The sequence below is a fragment of the Erpetoichthys calabaricus genome, chromosome 2, assembly GCF_900747795.2.
Source record: "Erpetoichthys calabaricus chromosome 2, fErpCal1.3, whole genome shotgun sequence".
In the NCBI taxonomy this organism is placed as follows: Eukaryota; Metazoa; Chordata; class Cladistia; order Polypteriformes; family Polypteridae; genus Erpetoichthys; species Erpetoichthys calabaricus.
Genome location: NC_041395.2, coordinates 28,154,088 through 28,172,543, shown reverse-complemented (window position 1 = coordinate 28,172,543; position 18,456 = coordinate 28,154,088).

Sequence of the window (18,456 nt, the reverse complement as noted above, 5' to 3'; positions counted from 1 at the left end):
TGTCCTGGCATGGAGAGATGTCAAGGGTGTACCAGGCGAGCACAGGGTGCCTCATTCATTCGTGCTGAGCCCTTACCTTTTCTCCCTATACACCTTCTCATTGGGCCCTACCATCCAGTCCCATGGTTTCTTTTATTAGTGATATGCTGATAACACACAGCTATACTTATCGTTCTCTCCAGAGGACCACATGGTATCTTGCATGTCTCACTGATATTGCACCCTGAATGAAGGATCACTATCTCCAGCTCAACCTGGCAAAGACAGACCTTCTTGTTTTCTCAGCTCACCAATCTGTTTGTTACCCCATCTCTACTCAATTTGGTACATCATCACTAATGCCTGCCAAGTCCATACACAAATTTGGGTTGGTGATTGATGACCAGATGGTTCAAGGATCATGTTGCTATTGTCACTTGGTCTTGCAGATCCACTCTGTACAATGTCTACAACATCAGACCATATCTGGCAGAGTACACAGTACAACAACTGGTCCAGGCTCTGGTCTTATCATGGCTGGACTACTGCAGCTCTCTGCTGGCAGGAGCACCGGCATGTGTTCTTAAGCCTCTGAGGATGATTCAACATTCACTAGCAAGTGTGGCATTTGGCCAGCCAAGGTGGGCACATGTCACTCCTCTGTTCAGATCACTACACTGATTTCCCGTAGTGGTATGTATTATGTTCAAATCCTTGATGCTTCCCTACAGAGTAGTCAGTAGGTCTATACCTCTGTATATGGAGACACCTGTGAGGTCCTATGCTCCTTCTCAACCACCAAGGTCAGCTGATGAATGGCTTCTGCAGATTGTTTTCATGTTTGGCTCCTGGCTGGTGGAATAAACTGCCCACGAAACTCTGACTCCCTCAGTGAAGAAACATCTTGTTTGGTAAATTTCAAAGTGATAGTTGTTAGGTTTTGTAAATATGTGAATTGTAACTCACTCATATTTTGTGTTTAGCTTTTCACTTGTGGAAATCAGTAAGGTACCCTTGTCCTGTAATACTTGTTCCCAAACAGTCCCCCAGGCTGATGTTTACTCGATTAAGTTGACCTCTTTTGTAAGTCACTTTGAATAAAATAGTCAGCTAAGCAAAGAAATGTAAATGTGAATGTCAGTAGTCTGGAAATGCTTCATATGGCACAGAGCATGTAATACCCTCTGAGCAAGCACCCCAAGACCAGCCTGTTAAAAGAAGAATGTCCAGAGGCATTGAAGATTAATTAGTAAAGCCAATAAAGAGCAGACAAAAGTCTTAGTCGAAAGACCCAGCCAGGGGCTCATTAACATGAAACACTGACAAAACTGGACTGCATGTCCCTAAAGTGATGAATCTAAGCGATTGACGAACAACTTTACATTGTACGATTGTAACATTTGAGCTACTCTTTTGTGCTTTCCCCAAAACCCTCCTTAAGCAGCTGTTGTGATGTGAAATTTTGCATACAAGTTGATAAATATTTTGTATGTCTTTATTTGTAAATTAGGCAAAGCAATGTAATATTAGTGTTACATTATAGATAAAAACAGCAATGGTTTAATGGTTTAAGAACCCCTTTCCCCCTTTAGGACTGAGGAGTCTCTTTGTAATTTTACGATAGGGATGGGGGGGAAGTGCCTCAAACCAGTTTGGCCAACATTTCCCTGCAGGACTCCCAGTCAACCCCCACAGGAAAGCCAGACTGCCTAACTGCCAAGCATTACCTTAACATAAGGTTTTGGGGGCAGGTGTGAAGATGTTCTATCCCCCCATTGGTCTGAAGTATGGCTGTTTGGAACTGGCTTGTATCAAAAGCTTTTAAGTACCATAACGCTCTAGGGGTTGGACAGAAAACCTATAAATTTGCTCACTCCCTCACTCTCTCTCTCTCTCTCTCTTACCAAACTGAAAAGGACAACACAATGAGGAGCACAGCTCGGCAGCCATATTGAGACAGGCATGCGGCCTGTTCTGAAGAAAGTTGACCACAAATGATGCCGTAACTAGAGACATTTTAAGTAACTGTGTGCCTCCTGAAACTACACATCACCATTTATCAGGTTGTATGGTTGCCAATATTCAAATGTACTTTGCATATTGCTATTATTAATGAATATTATCAATAATACATTGTTTAAATTGTAACTTAACTCCTGCTTGTCTTTTACTATACCTAATTGCCTGAGGTTATAGAAGTAGAAGGGAAGGTGGGGAGAAGTTATATACTATAATGCCTTATAAACAGTGGTAAGTATGTGAGATTTGAGGCATTCAGACAAAGGCTACATATTAATAATACAATAGGGGAAAGTAGAGCAATATATTACTCTACCGAGACAAATCTGCAGCCACCTTACCAGTGAATATAAAGTAATACTTTGATAAAGTCTCGGCTCAAGTCAATTGAGAAAAGACTGACAGTACTTTCATGTTATGCTGATGCTTTAGTCTTCCTGTGAAACTAAATAAAATTCTAAAAAAAATTAAATATGAAGTAAATATGACATTATAATTTAATCTCTATATATAATCTTCATTTAGATCTTGATCTTTCTTTGTCCGTGAATGAATTAGAAGAAGAAGCACTAGATGGCAGTAGAGAGACAGCTAAAACATAGGCATTGCATTAAGAATCTCCTCCAGGCTTATAGTACTGAAGACTGTAGTACTCCAGTCACACCTCAAAACACAGACATTCAAACTAAACAAATTGTTGTGCTTTAAATTAACTAATCTTTATATATAATCTTCATTTGGATCTTGATCTTTGTTTGTCTGCGAATTCCACGCATGCGCAGACCACCTTCCAGTTTAGTACGTTGTTATTACTCACGGATGTCAACAATGTGCCGGAATAGCGAAAGGGGTGGTGGACAGTGTTACGTTGGTTAGCTCCTGAGGTCTGGTTAAAGAATGAGATTACAGAAGATAAAAGGTAGGTGCCTACGTAACATATGAATGAAAGAAAGGCAGTGGGTAAAATGAATGACAACGTAACAGCACGTTCTGGAAATTATTATTGTTACGTTGTAGCCAGCGAGTTCTGCGCGTCTCACAGTTGTACCCTGGCTTGCTCACATGTCAGTGAAGTGATCCCTATTTATGCTTTAAAGAGCCTGGATACCTATGTGTCCCCCTTTTATAACCATTGCTCCGTGTATATTGCCTTACTCTTTGGATTGCCACAAAGCAACCTGCGAGATTGGAGAAAGGTTGAGAAGAGATCGTGAGAGGAAACGACAGCGTCGTGAAAACGAGATGGACTGTGAATGGAGAGAAGCAGAAATGCTCCTACACCACCACATAATTACTATTCGGACAGTGATTCCGAGTAGGCCGTTCCTATCGAATCAATGTCCAAGGGTTTTCTTTTGTAATTTTGTTTCCCTTATAAAAAATCATAATGCTGTGCGACGAAGGGCCCAGTTCACGACTGGCAGCTGCATTTAAACAGGGAGCCCTTCAGACAACTAAACACGTGCAACGTAGTTGGGCGCACATGGCTAGTAACCAAATATTTAACAAAGCGCATAAATGTGCACTCAATCAATCAGACACTGATTGTTACTAAAACAAGTGCAAATGAAAAATTCCCAATTTTCTGAAGAAGAGCCTGCACTTCTAGTGTCGTTGTTTACTAAGGCACACAGCGGCCTTTCTATTAAAACAAAAGTGGGGTGAAGCAATGAAAAATCTGCAAATCACAACCTATTTTACTCATCTTCAGACACGCAGACACCACCTGGACAGCCTGCTGCATATTTAATTTCTGGAATCTTTTACATTTTTCTACAAATGTTGAATGAAGTAAATAAAGTCCATTATGTATTAAAAATTCCCAATCTGCTTTGGGCAGTGCATGATCTTCTTACTTGTCAAACATATCAGGAATAACTCAAGTCTAATGCATTGCAATGAAAAAAAAACAAAAAGATGATGCATGAAGACAGCAGAAGCACATTTTGCCTGTAGCTACACTTAAACCTTGCATTCCACCGCGCTACGGGTTTGCTGATGTGCTCGTTGCATTGAATTCTTCGTCTGCTGCCTGAGGGTTTAGTTACAGATGTCAACAGGAATGCATAATGGGAATGGCCACTATCAGCCAGATGAAGACATTGAGTGTGCTCCCACGATACTTTGTCAAAATATCTGTAAAGGGTGATTGCAAAATCACCTGTTCGTTCAATGCTGAGGACTTTTCAGGCAGGTGTGATGAGACTCCAAGACAGACTCAGGGTTTAAACAGATTTCAGTTACGTCCCATTGGTTTAATGTAAATACTGTCAATATGTGTTATATTTAAGCCAAGTTTCCTCCAAAAATATCAAATACGACATAAAATGAGGATTCGGACTGCAGACAGGTCCCTGGCTAGGGTTCGAATCCTCATGTTATGTCGTCTTTGTTCAGTTTTGATTATTTTGTAGGTATTAATTTTCTTTATTTATCATTGATTCTGTTTATGTTTCAATGCCTGGGTGATGTTCCATAAATTTTGTGGGTGGTCCACAAAGAAGCTGCCAATTACCCCCAGGAGTTGCCCTCCAACTCTCAAATCTGGAGGGTCTCCCACAGTTCCTGTGGGTTCATTTTGAATGCACTTGGGAGTTTTTGGTGAATTAGTGCAGTGGTCCCCAACCTTTTTGACACCAAGGGCCGCTTTACCAGAAGCAAATTTTTCCAGGGACCGGTGGGGGGGTGGGGGCAGGATTCAGGGTGGGGTCATAGGGCAGTTTTATACACAATTTACATTACATTTCTATTATTAAGTTATAATATTGTAATATACATTATACAACTTACCATAATGCAAATTCAGTGGAATCCCTGAGCTTGTTTTCCTGCAACCAGACGATCCCATCTGGGGACGATGGAAGACAGTGACATGTGAAGTGTGTTGCTTATGTTCAGTCTACTCCGTAATCTCATTTTGGTTGCTGTCACAGCAGAAAATGCTGCCTCACAAAGATAGGATGTTGGAAATGGAAGCAGACTTTTCAGTGCTTTTGTGGCAACCTCAGGATATTCCGCCTTGACTTTAATGCAAAACGTATGGAGATTTGAAGTTGTCTCAAACATACTTTTAAGGCCACCATCATTTGCAACCTCAAGCAGTTGATCCTCTTCAAGCACAGACAAAGTTGGTTCACCTGGCTTATTCAGAAATGGGTCACGGATCCAGTCCTTCCCATCTCAGGGGCCTTTTGTGGTTGGGAAATAATGCTCAAACTCTATTGAAAGCTGAGATAGGTGATCATACACCAGCTGGGAGAAAGAAGGCCCTGGCTTGGTATCTTTAACAACCTCTGCTAACATTTGAAACATATCAAAAATCCCAATGTTCACTCATCTGCCCCATAAATCAAGTTTGGCTTTGAATGCAGCCACATTATCTGCCAACTTGAACAACGGGTATCTTCTTCTTCTGCCCCACGTGCTGCTGCTCCACCGCTGCCTCAGATTTTTCTCCTCAGACTCCTCCAGCACTCCTCCAGCACTCCTCCAGCCTGGCTGGAGTCTGCAGCGTGGATAAAGGTGGGACGCCCAATAGTGCCTGTATGCCTGTAGTGCAAATACAGGTAAAACTCCATCACAACGAACTGCCAGGGACTTAAAAAATATTTTGTTGTAATGAAAATTTCATTGTAATGAGATTCTGTATTTGTCACTATCAGTGCTTTCTTTAACTTGCGTCCAGGCATTTGCAATCATTTCAATAGCTTCTTTCGTATTAATTTTAATCTTCTCCTGTGTACATGTTATGCTGATGAGTATTTTTCTCATCATTTCCTTGCCATAATACACTTTCAGGATGCGAATGACGCCCAACTCCAATGGCTGAAGCACTGCTGTGCAATTGGGTAGGAGGAATTCAACGCAAACATTATCTAAATGTGGATGCATGTTGTGGGCAGCACAGTTATCAATCAGAAGCCGAATCATCCTTTTCTTCTTCTTCAAATTGTGAGGTTTCTGAACTCTTTTGGGATCCCCCCCCAGCCAAAGGGAACGTCACGCTGAAGTGCGTCCCGAAGCGTGATTACCGTGTCTGTGGAAGATTGTTTGTCCATTGTCTGTGCTTTTGCCATTGCCTTTTCACAAAACGCTGAGCTTATATTGATTTGCATATTCAATGAGACATAATTCTGAGAGGAGTTTGGGGAGCGGCAGCAGGTACGTGCACATGCGTTACTTTTCATGGTATTTATGGAGCGGAATAATGTGGGAGTTGGCGAACGCACAGATTTATGCATCTGGATTTTTGTGCGTACGCACATTTCCGCTTTTGTCCTTACGCAATGGTTTAATGTGAATTCTACACACAGCGTGATGCATGAGGCCCCAGGAGAGAGACATCATTAGAAAACCTTGAAGCGGGTCACCTTCAATGTAAAAAAATAACAAATTGATTTACCTGCTGAATTTTAGAAGGAGATGAGAACAATGTAAAGTCAAGATCTTTTGATAAGGTAATAGGCCAACAAAGTCTTTTGTAGTTTTTGGTGAGTTTTCCATACAATGTGGATCTGTAGTCAAATTGTCTGTGTCAGCCAGAGAGATGTAAGCAATCCTCATATCTGGTTATAAAACTCTTCCATCCATCCATCCATCTTCTTCCGCTTATCCGAGATCGGGTCGCGGGGGCAACATCTTGAGCAGAGATGCCCAGACTTCCCTCTCTCCGGCCACTTCTTCTAGCTCTTCTGGGGGAATCCTGAGGCGTTCCCAGGCCAGCCGGGAGACATAGTCCCTCCAGCGTGTCCTGGGTCTTCCCCGGGGCCTCCTCCTGGCTAGACATGCCCGGAACACCTCACCAGGGAGGCGTCCAGGAGGCATCCTGATCAGATGCCCAAGCCACCTCATCTGACTCCTCTCGATGCGGAGGAGTAGCGGCTCTACTCTGAGCCCCTCCCGGATGACTGAGCTTCTCACTCTATCTTTAAGGGAAAGCCCAGACACCCTGCGGAGGAAACTCATTTCAGCCGCTTGTATTCGCGATCTCATTCTTTCGGTCACTACCCATAGCTCATGACCATAGGTGAGGATAGGAGCGTAGATCGACTGGTAAATTGAGAGCTTTGCCTTACGGCTCAGCTCCTTTTTCAACACGACAGACCGATGAAGAGCCCGCATCACTGCGGACGCCGCACCGATCCGCCTGTCGATCTCATGCTCCATTCTTCCCTCACTCGTGAACAAGACCCTAAGATACTTGAACTCCTCCACTTGGGGCAGGATCTTGCTCCCAACACTGAGAGGGCACTCCACCCTTTTCTGGCTGAGGACCATGGTCTCGTATTTGGAGGTGCTGATTCCCATCCCAGCCACTTCACACTCGGCTGCAAACCAATCCAGAGAGAGCTGAAGATCATGGCCTGATGAAGCAAACAGGACAACATCATCTGCAAAAAGCAGTGACCCAATCCTATAAAACTCTTGCCTCTTTTCAAACCATGTTTACATTTTAGCTTCTGTTTAACCTCACATTCCTTCCTCGCTTGCTGTGTCTTAACGCTGCCCATAAGCACTGTGACCTTAAAGTCCTTCTCACAGTGTCCTTTGCTGTTGAAATGATTTCTTACAGGAACATCCCTGTTGCCATGCTTAATGTGGAACCTGTAATGAGAAGTCAAGCAAAATGACACCTTTTATTGGCTAACTAAAATGCTTACAATATGCAAACTTTTGATGCACCTCAGGCCCCTTCTTCAGGTAAGATGTAATACAGAGACTGGAACTCCCTGTGCTTATATATATATATATTGTCACAAACTCCACAAAGAGCCATAGCAAGGTTTGGGGCAGCCACCTGTATAATTGGTTTCCTGGCTGCAAATTGACGTTTGAAATGGTTGCACTGATGTGCACAAAACCGAGTCCAAAACAGGACTGAGGGAATAGGAAAAAGGTGGAGGCTTTTAAAGAAGAAGACAGAGAGTGAGATCAAAGGGGTTGGGCTGAGGAAGGTCTTCAGCCATAGATTCGAGCCCGGACGTGACATCACAGGGGCTTGAGCCGGCAAGGTCTTCTTCCATAGGCTTGGTCCTGGAAGTGATGTCAAGAGGGTCAGGTGGAATCTCCTGTCAATGGTCTGCAGGCAAGGGAGAAAAAGAATCAGTGCACTCTGCCACATCCCAGTATGATTCGGAACTGCCCTTACTCAAGCCCTTTAGCTGCCTCCCCTGCACACGTGTATGACAATACAGTATATACACACCAGGACAGATACAGCATTGGAAAACCTTTAAATCAGACATCTTAGATGTAAAAAAATAATAGATCTCTCCAGGCTAAGATTCATTTAAATCTTGTTATAAAATTCTTGTCTCTATTAAAGCCATGTTGTAATGTGTTTCATTTTAGGGTCAGTTTAACTTCCCATTCTTTTCACTCTTGCTGTGTTCTGAAGTTGCCCATAAGCATTGTGACTTTAAAGTCCCTCTCACGGTGTCCATGGCTGTTGAACTGGGCTGCTACAGGAACATCTCTTGCCATACTTGATGTGGAACCTGTGTAAATTCATTTTTTGGTGGAGTGTTTGCCCAGTTTCTCCCACATAGAGTGCATTATTGGGACATTTCAGGCACAGAATTAGGTAGACCACATTAGATGATCTGCAGGACAATGATCCCTTTATGTGATGTCCTTGTCAGCAGTGTGGTATAACTAACTAAACAATCTGTATTATAAATGTGAGCTCACGTTTTACATCTTTTTCTGTAGGCAGAGAGTTGTCCCATTTTCTGTTGGCTCACTCAGGGAGCTTCGGACTATTAGTTGCTGCAGGTTTGGAGGTTGTCTGTATGCCAGGAGGGGAGGTTTGGGAATACATCTCTCAGAGTTTCATCATTATTTAGTATTGGCTGAAATTCTTTAATAATTTTTTGAAGTGCTTCAAGATGTGGGTTATAGGTGACAACAAGGGGAATGCAGTTCTTGTCGTCTTTGTTTTTATATTTCAGAAGGTTGTCTCTGGGTATGGCAGTAGCTCTTCTTATATGAGTGTCTGTTGTTTTGGTGTATATCCTTGTCTGATGAAGTCTTGTCTAAGATCCTGCAGTTGTTTATTCCGGTCTGTAGGGTCTGAGCAAATACAGTTGTAACGTATTGCTTGGCTGAAAATAATGGAGTACCTTATATGCTTGGGGTGGAAGCTATCACTTCTCAGGTAGGTCCATCTGTCTGTCGGTTTGTGAAAAACAGAAGTTACAAGGGTGTTGTCTTTCAGTTGAACGGTGGTGTAAAGGAAGCTGACTTCTGTTTTTGAGTAATTCAGCTTTATGTTGGGGTGGAAAGAATTATATCCGTTATGAAAATGGAGGAGGTCCTTCTCACTGGCAGTCCAAATTATGAAGATGTCATCTATAGTTAGGTCCATAAATATTTGGACAGAAACAACTTTTTTCTAATTTTGGTTCTGTACATTACCACAATGAATTTTAAATGAAACAACTCAGATGCAGTTGAAGTGCAGACTTTCAGCTTCAATTCATTGGGTTGAACAAAACGATTGCATAAAAATGTGAGGCAACTAAAGCATTCATTGTGGTAATGTACAGAAGCAAAATTAGAAAAAAGTTGTCTCTGTCCAAATATTTATGGACCTAACTACATGTAACAGAGATACAACACTGGTTTTAAGACACATGTTGACCTAAAATCCTCCACCAATTTTTCCATAAACAGGTTTGCATAGTTAGGTGCAAACTGACAGCCCATTGCAGTCCTCATTTGTTGTAAGTAGAAGTCCTGTCCAAATGAGAATAAATTCAGTGTCAGAGTGAATTTTATCATTTGTATACCACATATACTCACGTATAAATCGATCATAAAATCAGACCCCGATTTATACGCCCGTTCAAAAATGCGACACAATTTTTTTTTTAACATCTTTTTGCCTTCTCCAATCTCTCATCAGTTTCTCAGACGCATTGAATTTTTTTGCAGCAGCGCAGTGACCAATTTCTTTCACTATTTCAACGACGTTTAATTTAAAACCAGCTTCATATGTTCTTCTGATCAAACGCTCCATCGTAGATAAGGGATGCTCTTACGATAAAGTTATATGAGGGTGTGAGATACAAAAAACACAAAACAGTGCAAATGTTGCTTCGGAATAATTCGGGTATTACCGTGTGGTCATGTAGGCACAATGGAGAGAGATTGAGAGGTTAGGAGCACACGCTGATACAGCGCATTGCCGCACCAACATAGAAATAAAAGGTAGTGTGCTCCGTGGTTACTCTCTCACGTGTAAATTAGCATATCATAATTTCTTGTACCAATAGCGTGAGTTTTCCAAATCCGACTTATACAACCGACATTATAAAATACCAGTAATGGCGCACTGCATGATAACGTGCAGTGAATCCACTTGACTAGTTCTCATCATCTTTCTCTGTACGTTTACCATTTGTTTGCTCAGAGGTTGATGCGCTTGCTGCTTCCTAAGCAGATCTTCTTTTCTCCACCCTAGCGACCCGCTTCTTCTCTTCTTTCATTGGCATTTTTTCACGTTAAAATTGATTAAGTCAGTGTTTGTGTTGCAATTACTTAGTAAGTTTTCTTTAATTTTTCACTTAAGCTGCCTCAAGAATGATTTAAGATATGAAGAGGTAGGGGAAGTGACAGCGAAGGTGATAGGGAATGAGAATGGTGCACGTACGCCTATGCCTGTGACGATGCGGGTTCACTCCATGCTCCCATCTGACTTCTGGGAGCTCTTGAACCTGACACCGTCGGTAATGTCACCGATGAGCTAGGCGGTGAGGCATTACAAAGCAAGGGGATGGTGCAAAAAGTGTTTTTATTAAAACCAGCAAATGAAACAGTGTTCAAATAAATACAGTAAGTGCAGTGTATCAGAATCTTTAAATAAATAATCCATAAAACAGGTGAAAGGTGGAGGTTAAAATCCAATACAAAAAAAAAAAATCCTTTAAAACCCGAGGTTAAAATAATGGCTGGAGACAGTCTTTCTTTAAAATTCCGGTGCCTTCTTCTTTAACCCGGCTATTCCCCTGCTTCTCCCTTCTGGGCCCCACAACAGGGGAGCACCCTACCAGTATATGCAGCTCCTTCAACACTGGTCCAGTAGCCCTCCGATCTCTGGCTACATCAGGCTCCAGCCGAACCGAGACTTGGGTTTCTTCCCCCAGCGGCCAGGACGCTCACGCTGGAGCTCAACACGTCCAAAGCCTCCATGACTGCTGAAACCCTTCGTGGCCTTACGCGGCGAGCCGTCAACGATTCTAGTCACTCCTGCTCCTCTGAAAAGCTCAGCAGGAGTGACCCTATCCATCCACCCTGAGTGTCGGCCAAACATTCCCTCAGGGCTCCCCTTCCAGCTGCCTGCCTCTGCTCAAGCGAGCCTGCTGTCGCTCACTCGCTCGCTTGCACCGGCTCCCCACTTCCCCAGCCTTCTCCTCCCTTAACCTCCGTCCATTTCTTTCTCTCGTGTCTTTTCTTTTTTCTCCTCTCCTAGCCGCCTAGCACTTCTATTTATTACGGGGATGTGGATCAGATGTGGCAATTAGCAGCTCCCAGCATTAATTATGGATGCAGACGACTCCTCACCTGTGCACTTTAGTGAGGACCATCCACATCACACATTACCCGGGAACTGCTCTTAACACACATACCATGCCGCCTCGCTAAGCCATGAGTACGGCGATTATTTATTTAATAAGTGGCCTTTTCAACGTGAGCTGTGTACCGGCTACACCACAGTGCCACACGGCCGCTGCCGAGAGTTAATTCTACAATAAAATAAAATAAAATAAAAAGAGGAATAACCTTGGAGGTCAATCATCACCCCGAAGTGGATAGTAGAGCTCACGTAGTATATGTGTACCAAATTTCAGGTCAATAGGTCAAACAGTTTGCGAGCTACAGGTGATTTAAAATCCTGGACAGACAAACGGACAGCCACAGTAGCGTGTTTTATATATAAAGATGTGAACTTATACAGTAAAATCTGGCTATCCGTGGAAAAACTTATCCGTGAATATATACAGTAATTGATTTTGTGGGTAAATCATGCTGTTTAAGGTACATTTCACATGCCAGTATGCTGTCATCATGGGGGATGTTTGTGTAAAGTGCCTCAACATCCATTGTGTCCAGTAAGGTTCCTTCAGGTAAAGGGCCTAAAGCAGTGGTGACCTGGATGTAGCTGGTTGTATTGCTGGCGAGGGGTTTAAGGATGTGCTCCACCCATCTTGAAATATTTTCTGTAAGGGAACCAATTCCTGAAATTATAGGCCTTTCTAGGTTCCCTACTTTGTGGATCTTAGGAAACATGTAGAAGTAACCCATTTTGGGGTTCTCAGGAATTAAACTGCTAATATGATCCCTGATGTCAAGAGGAAAGCTACTTACTATCTTTTTTAGTACCTTCTTGTAGAGATCTGTGGGATCTTCCTGTAGTTTGTAATAATACGTGGTATTGGAGAATTGTCTTTCTGCCTCCTGTATATAGTAAAATGTCTTCATGATAACTAAGGCACCCCCTTTTTCCTCTGGTTTAATATTTTTCCTTAGTGAGTGTACAGCTCGCCGCTCGTGAACTGTGATTTTTTCTATCCAACTTTGCTGTCTGTTTAGGATCCCCGTTTTCACTCTCTTTCGGAAGCAGTCTATATAATTGCCCAGGGTGGAGTTTCCGCCGGATTCTGGTGTCCATATAGATTTATTACTAGGGTTGTTGTAACAGCTTCTTGTTGGTTTTTGTGTGTCACCATTTTCTTTCTTGTGGAAAAATTCTTTAAGTCTGAGTTTTCTGAAGAATTCTCCCGTATCACTGCAGAGTCTGATTTTGTCAATGGGATTTGCTGGACAGAACGAGAGTCCCTTTGTAAGTATTGACATCTCTGCTTCATTTTGTGTTTATGAGGAGAGATTAGTAATAGGGTGTTGTGTGGTGTTAGCCATTATGAATGTAGTGAAAAGTCAAGTGAAATGGCACCTTTTATTGGCTAACTAAAAAAGATTACAATTTTCAAGCTTTCGAGGCAACTCAGGCCCCTTCTTCAGGCGAGATTAACAATACAGGTCTGTTGCTCTTGGTTTTTTGCTATTATGTGTCCAGCTTTCTCTCGCAGTCTATGCAGCTTTTTCTTTTTGTTGACAATAAGGGGTTTCTGGAGTCTTTTGTAATATACTGTACATGTAGCTCCTTTATCAGATCCTGCCTGTCATTTCCAAGAAGCAGGATGAGGTCGTGGATTTCACTTTGTGTGTTTTTCATAATGTTATAGAAAATTTTGATTAGGTGTTTTCTCAACCTTGCAGATGTTCTTGTACAAAGTCTCTCTGCAAGCCATGTACAGTAATCCCTCGCTATATCGCGCTTCGCCTTTCGCGGATTTTATATGTAAGCATATTTAAATATATATCGCGGATTTTTTGCTGGTTCGCGGATTTCTGCGGACAATGGGTCTTTTAATTTCTGGTACATGCTTCCTCAGTTGGTTTGCCCAGTTGATTTCATACAAGGGACGCTATTGGCAGATGGCTGAGAAGCTACCCAACTTACTTTTCTCTGTCTCTCTTGCTCTGACTTTCTCTGATCCTGACGTAGGGGAATTGAGCAGGGGGGCTGTTCGCACACCTAGACGATACGGACGCTCGTCTAAAAATGCTGAAAGATTATCTTCGCGTTGCTATCTTTTGTGCAGCTGCTTCCTGAAACGACATGCTGCACGGTGCTTCGCATACTTAAAAGCTCGAAGGGCACGTATTGATTTTTGCTTGAAAAACAAACTGTCTCTCTCTCTCTCTCCCTGCTCCTGACAGAGGGGGTGTGAGCTGCTGCCTTCAACAGCTTTGTGCCGTGGTGCTTCGCATACTTAAGCCAAACAGCCCTATTGATTTGTTTGCTTTCCTCTGTCTTTCTGACAGTCACTGCTCCTGATGCGCACTCCTTTGAAGAGGAAGATATGTTTGCATTCTTTTAATTGTGAGACGGAACTGTCATCTCTGTCTTGTCATGGAGCACAGTTTAAACTTTTGAAAAAGAGACAAATGTTTGTTTGCAGTGTTTGAATAACGTTCCTGTCTCTCTACAACCTCCTGTATTTCTGCGCAAATCTGTGACCCAAGCATGACAATAGAAAAATAACCATATAAACATATGGTTTCTACTTCGCAGATTTTCTTATTTCGTGGGTGGCTCTGGAACGCAACCCCTGTGATGGAGGAGGGATTACTGTATTATAAGTGTGTATAGTTGGATTCCTCATCAAGATTAGTTTCGGGATAAGATTTTCCTTTTTGCATTTCGTTAAGAAGAAGATGTCACTTCCAGTGTGAATGCATGTCATTAACACAAGATTCCTGTCTGGAAGTGTTTTTCGTGCATCAATTCTGGATGTGCAGAGCTGTGGGGTCAGTACACAAAACCTTCAACTCCGACTCCAATTCCTAAATTAATGGTACCTCCGACTCCGACCCCTTAATTTAAAATACAATTCACTCTGACTCCTCTGTTTTTAATTAAAATCCTATATTTACTATTGTGATTAAAAGCACATAACATACAAGACACAAGGCACATCATAACTGCCAGCGTGAATCATCAGGCTACTTTTTAATGCTCTAACCCGTTAAATGTTTGGGTTTAAATGTTGCAGTGATGCCATTGTGGCTTTTTTATATTTTTATATTATTTATTACATAATACCTAAATAATAAGCTATATTTGTACCAAAAGGCTAGAAGAAATAATACTTTCTTTGAATTAGTATAAGTGAAATTTGAAATTTTAACACATTATGTTACTATCTGTACATTTTTATCAACCCCGACTCCTCTAACCTTAGAAATGCTTCTGACATCAGCTCCGCAACTCCAACTCCATAGCCCTGTGGATGTATCTGCCTCAACCCAAATATCTCACCAGACTCATTTCCAGCCGTGTGTAGACGTTTTGTTGAGCTGCTAAACATTTTCTGGTAGTACAATCCCCACTTTGTCAAATCTTTTTTTTTTTTTTTGCATTTTATTGATTTTATTAAAATCAAATAACATTTTATACAAATAAGTCAAGTTTTACAAGACTTTGTTCGAAACAAATCAACCCCCAACCATGAAAAAGAGAACTAATCCAGCAGAGTAAAACTTTAAGCTAGTAAAAAGAGGGGTGAGACTCTGCTTACTTAATTTGAATGCTTATTCTAAAATGTTATGGATTAGATATCCTGCCACGTTTTAAAAAAAGTTTAGAACAGATCCTTTAAGTAAGATTTTGATTTTTTCCAATTTCAAATAGTATATAACATCAGTTACCCACTGACGTTAAAGAGGTAGGTTAGGATTCTTCCAGGTGATCAAGATAAGTCTACGTGCTAGTAGTGTAGTAAAGGCCATTACAGTTGGTTTGTTCTTCCCCACTTTAAGCCCCTCTGTGAGCCCACCAGACACAGCTGTTAATGGATTAGGAGGGATTGTGACACTAAGGCTGTCTGAAAGGCATTTAAAAATTTTGGTCCAGAATGATGTTAATTTGGTGCAGGCCCAAAACATGTGGCCCAGTGAGGCTGGAGCTCGATTGCAATGTTCGCAGGTTGGATTTTGCCCTGGAAACATTTTGGACAATTTTAAATGAGAAAGATGTGCTCGATAGATGATTTTAAGTTGAATAATTTGCACATATGGAGCTCGAGTGTCCACTTTGTCAAATCTAATAACAACAATAGGTTACATTTATTGAGCGCCTTTCACAAACCCAAGGTCCCTTTACATACAGAGTTAAAAAAAAAATTACACAGATGACAAAAGTTTGAAGAAGAGGAAAGTTTTCAGTTGCAATTTAAAAGTGCAGAAAGAGGAGCAATCTCGGAGAGACTGAGGAAGAGAGTTCCAGAGTTGAGGTGCTATAGCACTGAAGGACCTGCCTCCCAAGGTGGAGAGTCTGGTACGTGGGACAATAAAGAGATTACTGCTCGAGGACCTGAGAGAGCGACAAGGAGTGTAAGGAGCTAGGAGCTGAGTGAGGTAGAGGGGGGCAAAAATTATGTAGGGCTTTGAAGGTGAGAAGCAGAATCTTGAATTTAATCCTTGATGGAACCGGTAAGCAGTGAAGCTGGGAGAGAACAGGGGAGATGTGAGCAGAACGCTTTGTGTGGGTTAGGACTCTGGCTGCAGATTTCTAAATATACTGTAGCTTCGGTATAGATTTTGCAGGGAGGCCAATGAAGAGGGAATTACAATAATCAATACGAGACATTAGGAAACAATGAACCACAGTTTGAGCATCAGACAAGGACAGAAATTGACAGAGGTGAGCAATCTGATGACAATCTTGGCAATGCAGAAACCGAGAATAAAAATGAGCTCTAAGTTCCACGGTGCTTGGAGATTGCAGGTAGTCCACCAGCTTACCTGTGGAGAACACACAGTAGTGTGCACAATGGGGCTTTTGGTGTGTGGAGAAATATCCCACATGTCGCATTTTTTAAACAAGTCAGAAAATGTATGCATGGCATAACATACCGTAAACTTAATTAACTGATGTGAAAGTCTGAGCATTTCATATTTTTAGTTACTTCATCAAAGAGTCAGTCATCACATCTTTGTTTATTAAATATTTTTGTAACAATAAGTCATAAGTCAAAAATAGCAGTGATGATAGAATGCAATGACATGTTAGATTAAGCATGTGCTTCTTAACCACACTCTACAATGAAGTTAAAAATGGAGCACAAATAGACTTGTGGTGGCTCAATAGCTTTTATAGACAGCAGATTTCAATTCAAGTGATGTGAAAATGGCATCAACTGATGTGTGTTCGTGGTGGGGGGTCTGTCACTGCTATTCAGGTTTCTTAAACTTAATATTTTTGAAAGTATACCCAATAGAGCTAGAAAAGAGGACATGGAGAGGAAACCTGAAGAAAGGAGAAGGGCTTTGGAGGACAGAAGATTGAAGATAAACAGGAAGAATTCAGAATATCTGAGGTTTAATGATGACTAGGATTCAGAAGTTAGTCTGCAGGGAGAGCCATTGAAAAGAGTGAAGAAGTTTAAATATCAAGGATCAGTGGTAGGCCAAGATGGAAAGATAGAAACAGAGCTAACCAACAGAGTTCAGTGTGGTTGGAGCAATTAGAAGAATTAAGGTGAAGGTTAAAGGTAGACAATAAATATGAGAGTGAAAGAGTGATGGGAATGGAAGTACAGGGGAAGACAAAATGAGGAATGGGACTGGATAAACTAAAAATAGATCTGAAGGAAAAGGGTCTGAATGAGAAGGAAATGCAGGACCAAGCTGCATGGACAAGGTTGATCAAAGCTCTTCCTATAACTGACCACCCAGCTAAACTGAGCAATCATGGAAGAAAGGCCATGGTAAGAAAGGTGACCAAGAACCTGATGGTCACTTTGGCTGATCTCCAGAGAACCTGTATAGAAATGGCAGAAACTTTCAGAAAGACAACCATCACTGCAACACTCCACCAATCTCGGCTTTATGACGGAGTGGCCAGACAGGAGCCTCTTCTCGGTAAAAAACACATGGAAACCCAGAGGGAGATTACAAAAAGGGATTTTAAGAACTCCCAGAGTGTGAGAAATAAAATTCTCTGGTCTAATGGAATCAAGATTAGTGTCGTGTTGAGGAAACAAGGCACCATTCATCACCAGTGCAATACCATTCCAGCACTGAGGCATGGTGGTGGTGTCATCAAGCTGTGGGGTTGCTTTTTAGAATCAGGGACTGAGATATTAGAGAGGGCTGGGGGAAAGCTGAACAGAGCAAATCACAGAGAGATCCTTAAGTGCTGTGGACCTCCGAACGGATTGAAGGTTCACCTTCCAACAGGACAATGACCAAAAGAACAAACCAAAGACAACACAGGAGTAACTCAGGGACAACTCTGTGAATGTTTAGAATGGCCCTGTCAGTGCTTGGACTTGAACTCAATCTGACATCTTTAGAGAGGCCTGAAAATTGCTGCCCACCAATGTTCTCCACCCAACTTGATAGGATCAGTAGAGAACAATGTCAGAAAATCCCCAATTCCAGCTGTACAGAGTTTGTTACGTCAAACCCCAGAAGACGCCAGGCTTCCAAAGTGGCTCCATCTAAGTACTGAGTAAAGGGTCTGAAAACTTTCTGAATCCACTGCATGTTGCAGCCATAAAGAAGAAGAGATTTGGCTGAGAATAATTGCCACATGCGTTATAGTGTACAGTATAAGGCCTTTGCCAGTTGTGCCACACTACACCCTAACTAGCTAAAGGAAACATATTGGCATGGGACAGTGTTTTTGGGCACCATTTTACATTAAATGTACCATCCCTGTGACCTGTGGTTAAAAGAAGGACATTGCCCCTCTTGTAGGAGGTTGGTTTCTGGGAGGAAATCAGGATGTATAAATTTCTACGTTAATACCTTCAATATTTGGGGGAATGGGACAGAGAAAATGACCATTTAGAGAGTGAGACAGAGAAATACGCACTGAGTAAATTT